The 10,115-nt window shown below is 44.9% G+C and overlaps 4 non-coding genes across 4 annotated transcripts; all 4 read right to left on the bottom strand.

The window, feature by feature from the left end:
- Positions 1 to 444: 444 nt before the first annotated feature.
- On the bottom strand, positions 445 to 629 carry LOC142681785 (U2 spliceosomal RNA). Its single transcript, XR_012853654.1, has one exon. It is a non-coding gene; the product is annotated as a U2 spliceosomal RNA (small nuclear RNA).
- Positions 630 to 6,754: 6,125 nt separating this feature from the next.
- LOC142681743 (U2 spliceosomal RNA) lies at positions 6,755 to 6,945 on the bottom strand. Its single transcript, XR_012853618.1, has one exon. It is a non-coding gene; the product is annotated as a U2 spliceosomal RNA (small nuclear RNA).
- A 1,275-nt stretch (positions 6,946 to 8,220) lies between these two features.
- LOC142681829 (U2 spliceosomal RNA) lies at positions 8,221 to 8,411 on the bottom strand. Its single transcript, XR_012853671.1, has one exon. It is a non-coding gene; the product is annotated as a U2 spliceosomal RNA (small nuclear RNA).
- A 1,266-nt stretch (positions 8,412 to 9,677) lies between these two features.
- On the bottom strand, positions 9,678 to 9,868 carry LOC142681820 (U2 spliceosomal RNA). The gene has a single exon (XR_012853669.1). It is a non-coding gene; the product is annotated as a U2 spliceosomal RNA (small nuclear RNA).
- Positions 9,869 to 10,115: the final 247 nt, after the last annotated feature.

Here is a 10,115-nt window from a genome sequence, read left to right as displayed (position 1 = left end):
ACATTCCATCACATCCATCTAGTGTACACAGGTAGGTCCATTGTGACGGGCGGGCGGGCGGGCTGGCTGCTTTAATGGCTGTTTGCTGTTCCCCTACTCCACTCCACTATTTGACTATGGTGCTGCATCAATCAGTGGCTGGCTCAGGTGCAGCTCTTTAACCTACCTAGGAGGGAGGGCGGAGAGAAGACAAGGAAGGTGAATGAGCTGTTCCAATGTGAAATGCCGGAAACACAGAAACACAGACGACACAAAACAAGAGGTGGCAATGTATTAATTAATTGCATTTAATAAATTAGCTCATTATCACACATGACTGTACAAATGCATTGTCCAACAGGTGTTGAAATAATGGGATTAAAAGGGGAGATCCCATCCGAAAGACAAAAACAATGGCAAACACAAAAAGCACTTTTGGAATCTGATTTTAGTAAACACATAAGGAAAGGGTGCACCGGTCCTGGAAATACTGCAATACCAGGTCAATGCGTGGAGTGGACAGAGCAAGCTCTATTTCCATCTCCCTGTTCTAAAAATCCATTTAATATATGGTCCCCAGATAGGGGACGTATCAGATATTAAACTGATAAGAACAGATTTTTACGTTTAAATTAATATGATTCAGTCAAAACTAATATTTCAAGAATAAAGTCTAGAATAACATCTTCCACATTTTAAAGTGCCACATGCTCAGTGCTTTCTTCTTTCCGAGATGCTTTTTGTCCAACAGGTAGTACAAATAAAGTTCACTTAATGCCAGTTTAATGCATTCTCGTTCACTAATAAAGTCTTTTTTGAAGAGTAGAATGTTCCTTGTTTTCCACAGTGCATTTTTAATACAGTTCATAGTACACCATAATACTTTCTCTTTTTCTTTTGGTAGGGTTCGATGGATTCCATACAAGACAACTTCGTGATTCAAATGGTTAAGACCAGTAAAAAATTTTAAAATCTCCCCGCATTCTTTCCATACTGTTTGTGCAAATTGGCAGTTCCAAAATATATGCAAAGTTGACTCATCGTAGCAGCATTGTCTCCTAGGGCAAGTCTGTGTATTGCACAAGCCCCTTCTGTACTGGAAGCTCCTAGATGGAACACAATCATGAACTATCATCCAGGCGATGTCTTTATGCTGATTGGTAAGATAAGGTGCATTCACTTTTTCCCATATCATAGCACATCTGTCAAAGGTATAATTAGAAATTTGTGTCATAGTGTCCTTCTTTTTTATTTCGAACCTGAACTTTCTAGAGTTTTTCAAAGTCTCTACCCCATAAGACTCTAATTGGTACATTCTTATTGTTTTTTCCACAATCACATATTATTTGGGGGGGACAATTAACACTGGACTGGAAAGTGATGTTGTTATCCATTTTCGCCTTCTAAAAATATGCCCGGCGGCGTATCTTAAAAAGTAGGACCAATTATTTGACAGTGACACATTCTTAAAACAGAGGCTAAAAAATGCAGAATATAAAAACAATTTGATGTTTGGCACATCCTTACCGCCTACATTAAGTGTCTTGTGCATGATTTGTCTGCTCAGTTTCTCAAACTTGGAACTCCACACAAACTCGAATAACAATCTTTGTATTCTTTTTGCAGTGAGATCACTTGGAGGGAAAACACAATTTAGGTATAACATAACAGGAAGTAACAACGCTTTAATAATAAGAACTTTTCCGCTCAAGGTAAGTTGCCTAAGTTTCCAGAAGTCAATTCTCTTTTGTAGCTTTTCTTTGACTATTTCCCAGCTTTGCGCACCATTATTTTGCTCGTCAAAAATCACTCCTAATATTTTGATTTTGTCAGACTGGGTTCTAAGGTCAGGTACAGAGAGGCCAGGCCAATTCCCAATTGTAAAGCAACTGCACTTGTCCAGATTGAGTTTAAATGCTGATGCATGGCAGAAGAATTCTGTGGTCCTAATTGCTCTCTGAAGAGCCACCTGTGACGTGCAGAGAATGGAAATATCGTCCATATAACCCATGACCTTGACTTCATTTCCTCGGCCGCCAGGTATAGGAACGCCTCTAACTATTTTCTCCTTTCTCATCATAGCTAAAAGAGGTTCAATTGAGCAAATAAATAAAATTGGTGACAAGGGGCACCCTTGCTTGACTCCTGAGTGCAAATAGACTTCTTTTGTTAAAGAGCCATTAACCAAAATTTTACTAAAAGCATTCCTGTATAAAAGTGCAATTTGTTGAATAAAAGCGTCAGGAAAACACATCTTCTTTAAAACTGACCATAAGAACTTATGCGACACTCGGTCGAATGCCTTTTGAAAGTCCAGTGAAAGTATGGCTAGGTTTTGTTTCCTTTCCTTCTGATACCATATTGCATCTCTGATGGTATTAAGACACTCTGAGACACTTCTTCCAGGAACTGCACATACTTGTTCCGGCTGTATGACTTGACTTAAAACCCCCTTAAAACGATTTAGTAAAATTTTGGACATTATCTTGTAGTCTGCATTAAGAAGCGTGATCGGTCTCCAGTTCTCTAAATTGGATCTTTCTCCTTTTTTATATAATAAGGATACCAGGCCACTTCTCCAGGATACAGGTAGCTGACTACACTTAAAGGCTTCTTTGATGACACAATAAAAATCAGCACTTAAAATGTCCCAAAATTCCCTATAAAATTCGATCGGTAAACCATCGGTTCCTGGGGTTTTCCCACACAGAAAACTTTTAACAGCAGCATTGAGTTCATCAACAGTAGTTTCCCTACATAGCAGCATTTGGTCAGTTTTTGATAAAGTGCAATCAAGTGAATTTAAAACATCTTCAGTAAAAGAAGCATCAATGGGCTTTTCGTTAAACAGGTCTTGATAAAATGTCTGAGCTTTGGATAGCATACCGTCAGATGAAGTTTCGCCATCTAGTTCTATAATCATTTCTTTAGCTTCGACGGTTTTTTTAAAGAAGAATCTAGAACATTTTTCATTTTTTTCTAGTATCTCAATTTTTGAGTTGAATATTATTTCTTTACCTTTACTCTCGATTTCTTTTGCAATTTGTTCCTTTAGGTTGGTGATTAAATCTTCCATTTCAACACCAGCGCTCCTGAGTTTATAATATGTCTGCAGCTTGGTGTTAAGCGTTTTGAACCATTTCGTTTTTTCCCGGGCTCTGATGATGCTTTTTTGGATGAAAAACGCTTTGATCTTGGCTTTGCTGTGCTCCCACCATTCTAACATGGAAGAAAAATCTTTCTGTAAATTTTTGAGTTGGTTGAAAAGAATCTTAAAATCTGCTCTTATTTCAGGGTTTTGTAGCAATGTGACGTTGAGTCTCCAAACTCCTCTAGCTTTGACAAGTTTGGATATCTGCAATTGTGCTTGGATCATTTTATGGTCTGAAAAAATATTTGCGTTTAGTGACACAGACTGCGGTGCAATTTGACCTGAAGTGAAGAGAAAGTCAATTCTGGATTTGACGTTAGCATTTTCCCAGGTGTATCCGGGGTCATCTCTATGTATGTCTCTCCAAACATCTTTTAACCTGAAGTCTGTCATCAGATCTTTTAATTGTTTCTCTGTCTTATCCCTTCTAGGTTCTCCAGAGCTCCCCTCTCGACTTTCTCCAGATATAATACAATTGAAGTCTCCACTTACTATCAGCGGAGAAGAACCAGGCAAGTAGTACTGTATGGTCTCTAATAACTGTGATCTTTCCTCTTTGATGGGCGAGGCATATATGTTCAAAAGTCTTAAGTCTACACCATGATAGCTCACGTTGACAAATAAAGCTCTTCCCGGTATGACTTCTCTGAACGAAGTGATTTTAAAGTCCATAGATTTGAACAAAATCCCTACTCCTGTAGATCTTACCTCATTATCTCCAGACCAGATGGAGCTGCCCAGAGACCAATCTTGTCTTAGGACAGAATAGTTGGGGTCATGATCTATACCACATTCCTGTAGAAAAAAAATGTCCGAATTTACTGTAGACAGGTATGAAAATAAAGCAGCCCTTCTGGATGGGCCCTTCAAGCTCCTCACATTCAGTGAAGAGATTTGGATATTATTTGTCATCAACCTTGGATATTTTTAGGCCGAACTACTCTCAGAATCCGACATAAATCCCACTAGTGGGCTGGGAGTTGTGGCGACATCTGAATCCGAGAACTCGATGTTAGCTGGGTCAGAATCAGAAGGTGGCGGTTTCGCCGGAGGCGGTTCAGCATTTGGCTCCACCGGCTTATGCCTGTAGCGAGGAAAATCTGATCTTTTGACACAGACACCTGGGTCATCATCAACTGGTTTCCTTTTCCTCTGTACTTCCAGATGCATAACATCTTCATCCAATTTTGGATCCTGGGCCACTGCGGAAGGTTTTTTCACCGCTTTCACCCCAGATCCAGCAGTTTCCATGGACTCCGCTTCATCCGGACCAACAGGACACTCTGACCAGTCAGTTGAAGCACCAGCAACAGGCAATTTTCCCTCCGACGGAGGATCAGCTTTAGGCCTCTGCTCAGCTGTTGAGGGAGGTTTGTCAGAAGCCGGCTGCCTCCTCACTGCTTCAGCATACGAGCTGATCTTCTTCAAGGGACAGTCTCTAAAGGTGTGCCCCGGCACCAGGCAGATGTTGCATGTGACCTGATTAGAGCAGCTGGCAGAAGCGTGCCCTTTTTGGAAGCACTTCCTGCAGGTCGCTATTTCTTCAGGGCACATGTCAGCGACATGTCCGAACCCCATGCATTTGCGACAGTACCTTGGCATATTCCGGTAAAACAAACGACCTCTGTTGTTGCCTATGTTAAATGTTGAGGGAGGATGATGGAATCCCTCAATGCCATGTTCAGAACTGTCCTCTTTAAATTTGACGGAAATTCTGTACTTCCCTGTCCACAGCTGTTCTTCGTTGAGGATTTTACGAGGTTCTCGGACAGAAGCAAAATGTCTCTGCAGAAATTGGGCTATGTGCTCCAGGGGCACATGCGGATTGCTCATATGAACAACAAGAGATGTTTCACCTTCTGAGTACAAGGCCACAATGAGGAGTCCTTTAAGATCTTCATGACTCAAGTTCTTCCGGATGCTTCCATATAGCTCTTGGCAGGCTTGCTCATTCTCCAAGGTAAGGGTGTAGCGTCCAGGGGCATCCTGAAGCGCAAGAATATTCTCCCTCTTCACCTTCAGAACGTCAATCAGGACTGTCCTCACGAAAAACCTCAGCGAAAATTTCTCCTTCTCCTGCTCTCCGAACTCGAACTTGAAGGTGTTTTCGAACTTGAAGGTGTTCTTTATCCTCTGATCAGCTGGGCCTGCGAAGCGCACCGAAGCCGCCATGGTAGTCGTATTCGCCATAACCTCCCCGGGCAAGGTTGGTCGCCTTCTTTGTCCCCTGGCTCACCCCCTAAAGCAGCAGGTGGCTTAAGCTGGTAAACCAGCGATGCCACAAGGCCAAGGGCGAGCACACAGACGGACCTAGTGACTAACCCCTTGAGATTAGCCAAAAGGCCGAGAAGCGATAACCCGAACGGGCCGCGCGTTGACCGAGCCTGCCCAATACTGCTGTTCACCCCTTGCAGCGATTCAGCCTACTCCTAGGCAATTCCATGGGGCCCTGCAGGCTCACACACACTCACAGCTACTAAGCGGGAGGTGAATAAAGGCCGGAGAGGAAGCAAGACAGGATTTGCTTCTTTTGCTTGCACCACAATGCAGTGCTGAAAGAGGAGGAATCGACATAAAAACGCCTTCCTGGCAACGCCCAAATGCCCTCCTGCCGTGCAAACACTGGCAGCAGCAGCAGCAGCAGCAGCAGTAAGTGCATGCCCACTGCCACCCCTTCTCCTTTCACACCTTGTATCAGCTTTAATCCAGTCCAGTGCTGCCTGCTGAGCAGCACTGACCAACACTGCCTGGGCCCAGGCTTTTATCTCTGAGGCCCCATTATGATGTCAGAAAGCTGGCTCTGGCTCCTGAGGTCTCCACTATGACACGTGCAAAGTTCCGTCTGAACTTTATATAAGACGGTGCGGCTCAGTCAGTCACTCAGTGTTGCCTGAGAGGGCAACACTGCAACAGCCGGCCCCCAGGCTGTCTTTTTTTTGCACAGCTAGTTGCCTCCAGGAGGCCACAAGAGGGAGACAAGGGACTGCAAAATGGAAAATAGGCATCCACCAACTTTACAGACAACTTGTTCTCCTTGCTCCTACAACCTCCATCCTTGCACAGTTTGTTATTCTTCCAGGTAACATAGTAACAAATCCAAATTGCTGCTCTCTTTGTAGGCAAGCAAGGGTTTGTTGCAACTGCAATTCTTACTTCTTCTTGAAATGTAGGGACCACAGTACATTCCATCACATCCATCTAGTGTACACAGGTAGGTCCATTGTTACGGGCGGGCGGGCGGGCTGGCTGCTTTAATGGCTGTTTGCTGTTCCCCTACTCCACTCCACTATTTGACTATGGTGCTGCATCAATCAGTGGCTGGCTCAGGTGCAGCTCTTTAACCTACCTAGGAGGGAGGGCGGAGAGAAGACAAGGAAGGTGAATGAGCTGTTCCAATGTGAAATGCCGGAAACACAGAAACACAGACGACACAAAACAAGAGGTGGCAATGTATTAATTAATTGCATTTAATAAATTAGCTCATTATCACACATGACTGTACAAATGCATTGTCCAACAGGTGTTGAAATAATGGGATTAAAAGGGGAGATCCCATCCGAAAGACAAAAACAATGGCAAACACAAAAAGCACTTTTGGAATCTGATTTTAGTAAACACATAAGGAAAGGGTGCACCGGTCCTGGAAATACTGCAATACCAGGTCAATGTGTGGAGTGGACAGAGCAACCTCTATTTCCATCTCCCTGTTCTAAAAATCCATTTAATATATGGTCCCCAGATAGGGGACGTATCAGATATTAAACTGATAAGAACAGATACTACACTTGATCTTAGCCAAAAGGCCGAGAAGCGATAACCCGAACGGGCCGCGCGTTGACCGAGCCTGCCCAATACTGCTGTTCACCCCTTGCAGCGATTCAGCCTACTCCTAGGCAATTCCATGGGGCCCTGCAGGCTCACACACACTCACAGCTACTAAGCGGGAGGTGAATAAAGGCCGGAGAGGAAGCAAGACAGGATTTGCTTCTTGTGCTTGCACCACAATGCAGTGCTGAAAGAGGAGGAATCGACATAAAAACGCCTTCCTGGCAACGCCCAAATGCCCTCCTGCCGTGCAAACACTGGCAGCAGCAGCAGCAGCAGCAGCAGCAGCAGTAAGTGCATGCCCACTGCCACCCCTTCTCCTTTCACACCTTGTATCAGCTTTAATCCAGTCCAGTGCTGCCTGCTGAGCAGCACTGACCAACACTGCCTGGGCCCAGGCTTTTATCTCTGAGGCCCCATTATGATGTCAGAAAGCTGGCTCTGGCTCCTGAGGTCTCCACTATGACACGTGCAAAGTTCCGTCTGAACTTTATATAAGACGGTGCGGCTCAGTCAGTCACTCAGTGTTGCCTGAGAGGGCAACACTGCAACAGCCGGCCCCCAGGCTGTCTTTTTTTTGCACAGCTAGTTGCCTCCAGGAGGCCACAAGAGGGAGACAAGGGACTGCAAAATGGAAAATAGGCATCCACCAACTTTACAGACAACTTGTTCTCCTTGCTCCTACAACCTCCATCCTTGCACAGTTTGTTATTCTTCCAGGTAACATAGTAACAAATCCAAATTGCTGCTCTCTTTGTAGGCAAGCAAGGGTTTGTTGCAACTGCAATTCTTACTTCTTCTTGAAATGTAGGGACCACAGTACATTCCATCACATCCATCTAGTGTACACAGGTAGGTCCATTGTGACGGGCGGGCGGGCGGGCTGGCTGCTTTAATGGCTGTTTGCTGTTCCCCTACTCCACTCCACTATTTGACTATGGTGCTGCATCAATCAGTGGCTGGCTCAGGTGCAGCTCTTTAACCTACCTAGGAGGGAGGGCGGAGAGAAGACAAGGAAGGTGAATGAGCTGCTCCAATGTGAAATGCCGGAAACACAGAAACACAGACGACACAAAACAAGAGGTGGCAATGTATTAATTAATTGCATTTAATAAATTAGCTCATTATCACACATGACTGTACAAATGCATTGTCCAACAGGTGTTGAAATAATGGGATTAAAAGGGGAGATCCCATCCGAAAGACAAAAACAATGGCAAACACAAAAAGCACTTTTGGAATCTGATTTTAGTAAACACATAAGGAAAGGGTGCACCGGTCCTGGAAATACTGCAATACCAGGTCAATGCGTGGAGTGGACAGAGCAAGCTCTATTTCCATCTCCCTGTTCTAAAAATCCATTTAATATATGGTCCCCAGATAGGGGACGTATCAGATATTAAACTGATAAGAACAGATACTACACTTGATCTTAGCCAAAAGGCCGAGAAGCGATAACCCGAACGGGCCGCGCGTTGACCGAGCCTGCCCAATACTGCTGTTCACCCCTTGCCGCGATTCAGCCTACTCCTAGGCAATTCCATGGGGCCCTGCAGGCTCACACACACTCACAGCTACTAAGCGGGAGGTGAATAAAGGCCGGAGAGGAAGCAAGACAGGATTTGCTTCTTTTGCTTGCACCACAATGCAGTGCTGAAAGAGGAGGAATTGACATAAAAACGCCTTCCTGGCAACGCCCAAATGCCCTCCTGCCGTGCAAACACTGGCAGCAGCAGCAGCAGCAGCAGTAAGTGCATGCCCACTGCCACCCCTTCTCCTTTCACACCTTGTATCAGCTTTAATCCAGTCCAGTGCTGCCTGCTGAGCAGCACTGACCAACACTGCCTGGGCCCAGGCTTTTATCTCTGAGGCCCCATTATGATGTCAGAAAGCTGGCTCTGGCTCCTGAGGTCTCCACTATGACACGTGCAAAGTTCCGTCTGAACTTTATATAAGACGGTACGGCTCAGTCAGTCACTCAGTGTTGCCTGAGAGGGCAACACTGCAACAGCCGGCCCCCAGGCTGTCTTTTTTTTGCACAGCTAGTTGCCTCCAGGAGGCCACAAGAGGGAGACAAGGGACTGCAAAATGGAAAATAGGCATCCACCAACTTTACAGACAACTTGTTCTCCTTGCTCCTACAACCTCCATCCTTGCACAGTTTGTTATTCTTCCAGGTAACATAGTAACAAATCCAAATTGCTGCTCTCTTTGTAGGCAAGCAAGGGTTTGTTGCAACTGCAATTCTTACTTCTTCTTGAAATGTAGGGACCACAGTACATTCCATCACATCCATCTAGTGTACACAGGTAGGTCCATTGTGACGGGCGGGCGGGCGGGCTGGCTGCTTTAATGGCTGTTTGCTGTTCCCCTACTCCACTCCACTATTTGACTATGGTGCTGCATCAATCAGTGGCTGGCTCAGGTGCAGCTCTTTAACCTACCTAGGAGGGAGGGCGGAGAGAAGACAAGGAAGGTGAATGAGCTGTTCCAATGTGAAATGCCGGAAACACAGAAACACAGACGACACAAAACAAGAGGTGGCAATGTATTAATTAATTGCATTTAATAAATTAGCTCATTATCACACATGACTGTACAAATGCATTGTCCAACAGGTGTTGAAATAATGGGATTAAAAGGGGAGATCCCATCCGAAAGACAAAAACAATGGCAAACACAAAAAGCACTTTTGGAATCTGATTTTAGTAAACACATAAGGAAAGGGTGCACCGGTCCTGGAAATACTGCAATACCAGGTCAATGCGTGGAGTGGACAGAGCAAGCTCTATTTCCATCTCCCTGTTCTAAAAATCCATTTAATATATGGTCCCCAGATAGGGGACGTATCAGATATTAAACTGATAAGAACAGATACTACACTTGATCTTAGCCAAAAGGCCGAGAAGCGATAACCCGAACGGGCCGCGCGTTGACCGAGCCTGCCCAATACTGCTGTTCACCCCTTGCAGCGATTCAGCCTACTCCTAGGCAATTCCATGGGGCCCTGCAGGCTCACACACACTCACAGCTACTAAGCGGGAGGTGAATAAAGGCCGGAGAGGAAGCAAGACAGGATTTGCTTCTTTTGCTTGCACCACAATGCAGTGCTGAAAGAGGAGGAATCGACATAAAAACGCCTTCCTGGCAACGCCCAAAT

Source organism: Rhinoderma darwinii, assembly GCF_050947455.1.
Source record: "Rhinoderma darwinii isolate aRhiDar2 chromosome 2 unlocalized genomic scaffold, aRhiDar2.hap1 SUPER_2_unloc_6, whole genome shotgun sequence".
NCBI classification, from domain to species: Eukaryota; Metazoa; Chordata; class Amphibia; order Anura; family Rhinodermatidae; genus Rhinoderma; species Rhinoderma darwinii.
Note: the sequence above shows the minus strand (reverse complement) of the source record. Positions and strands in the feature narration are given on the sequence as shown.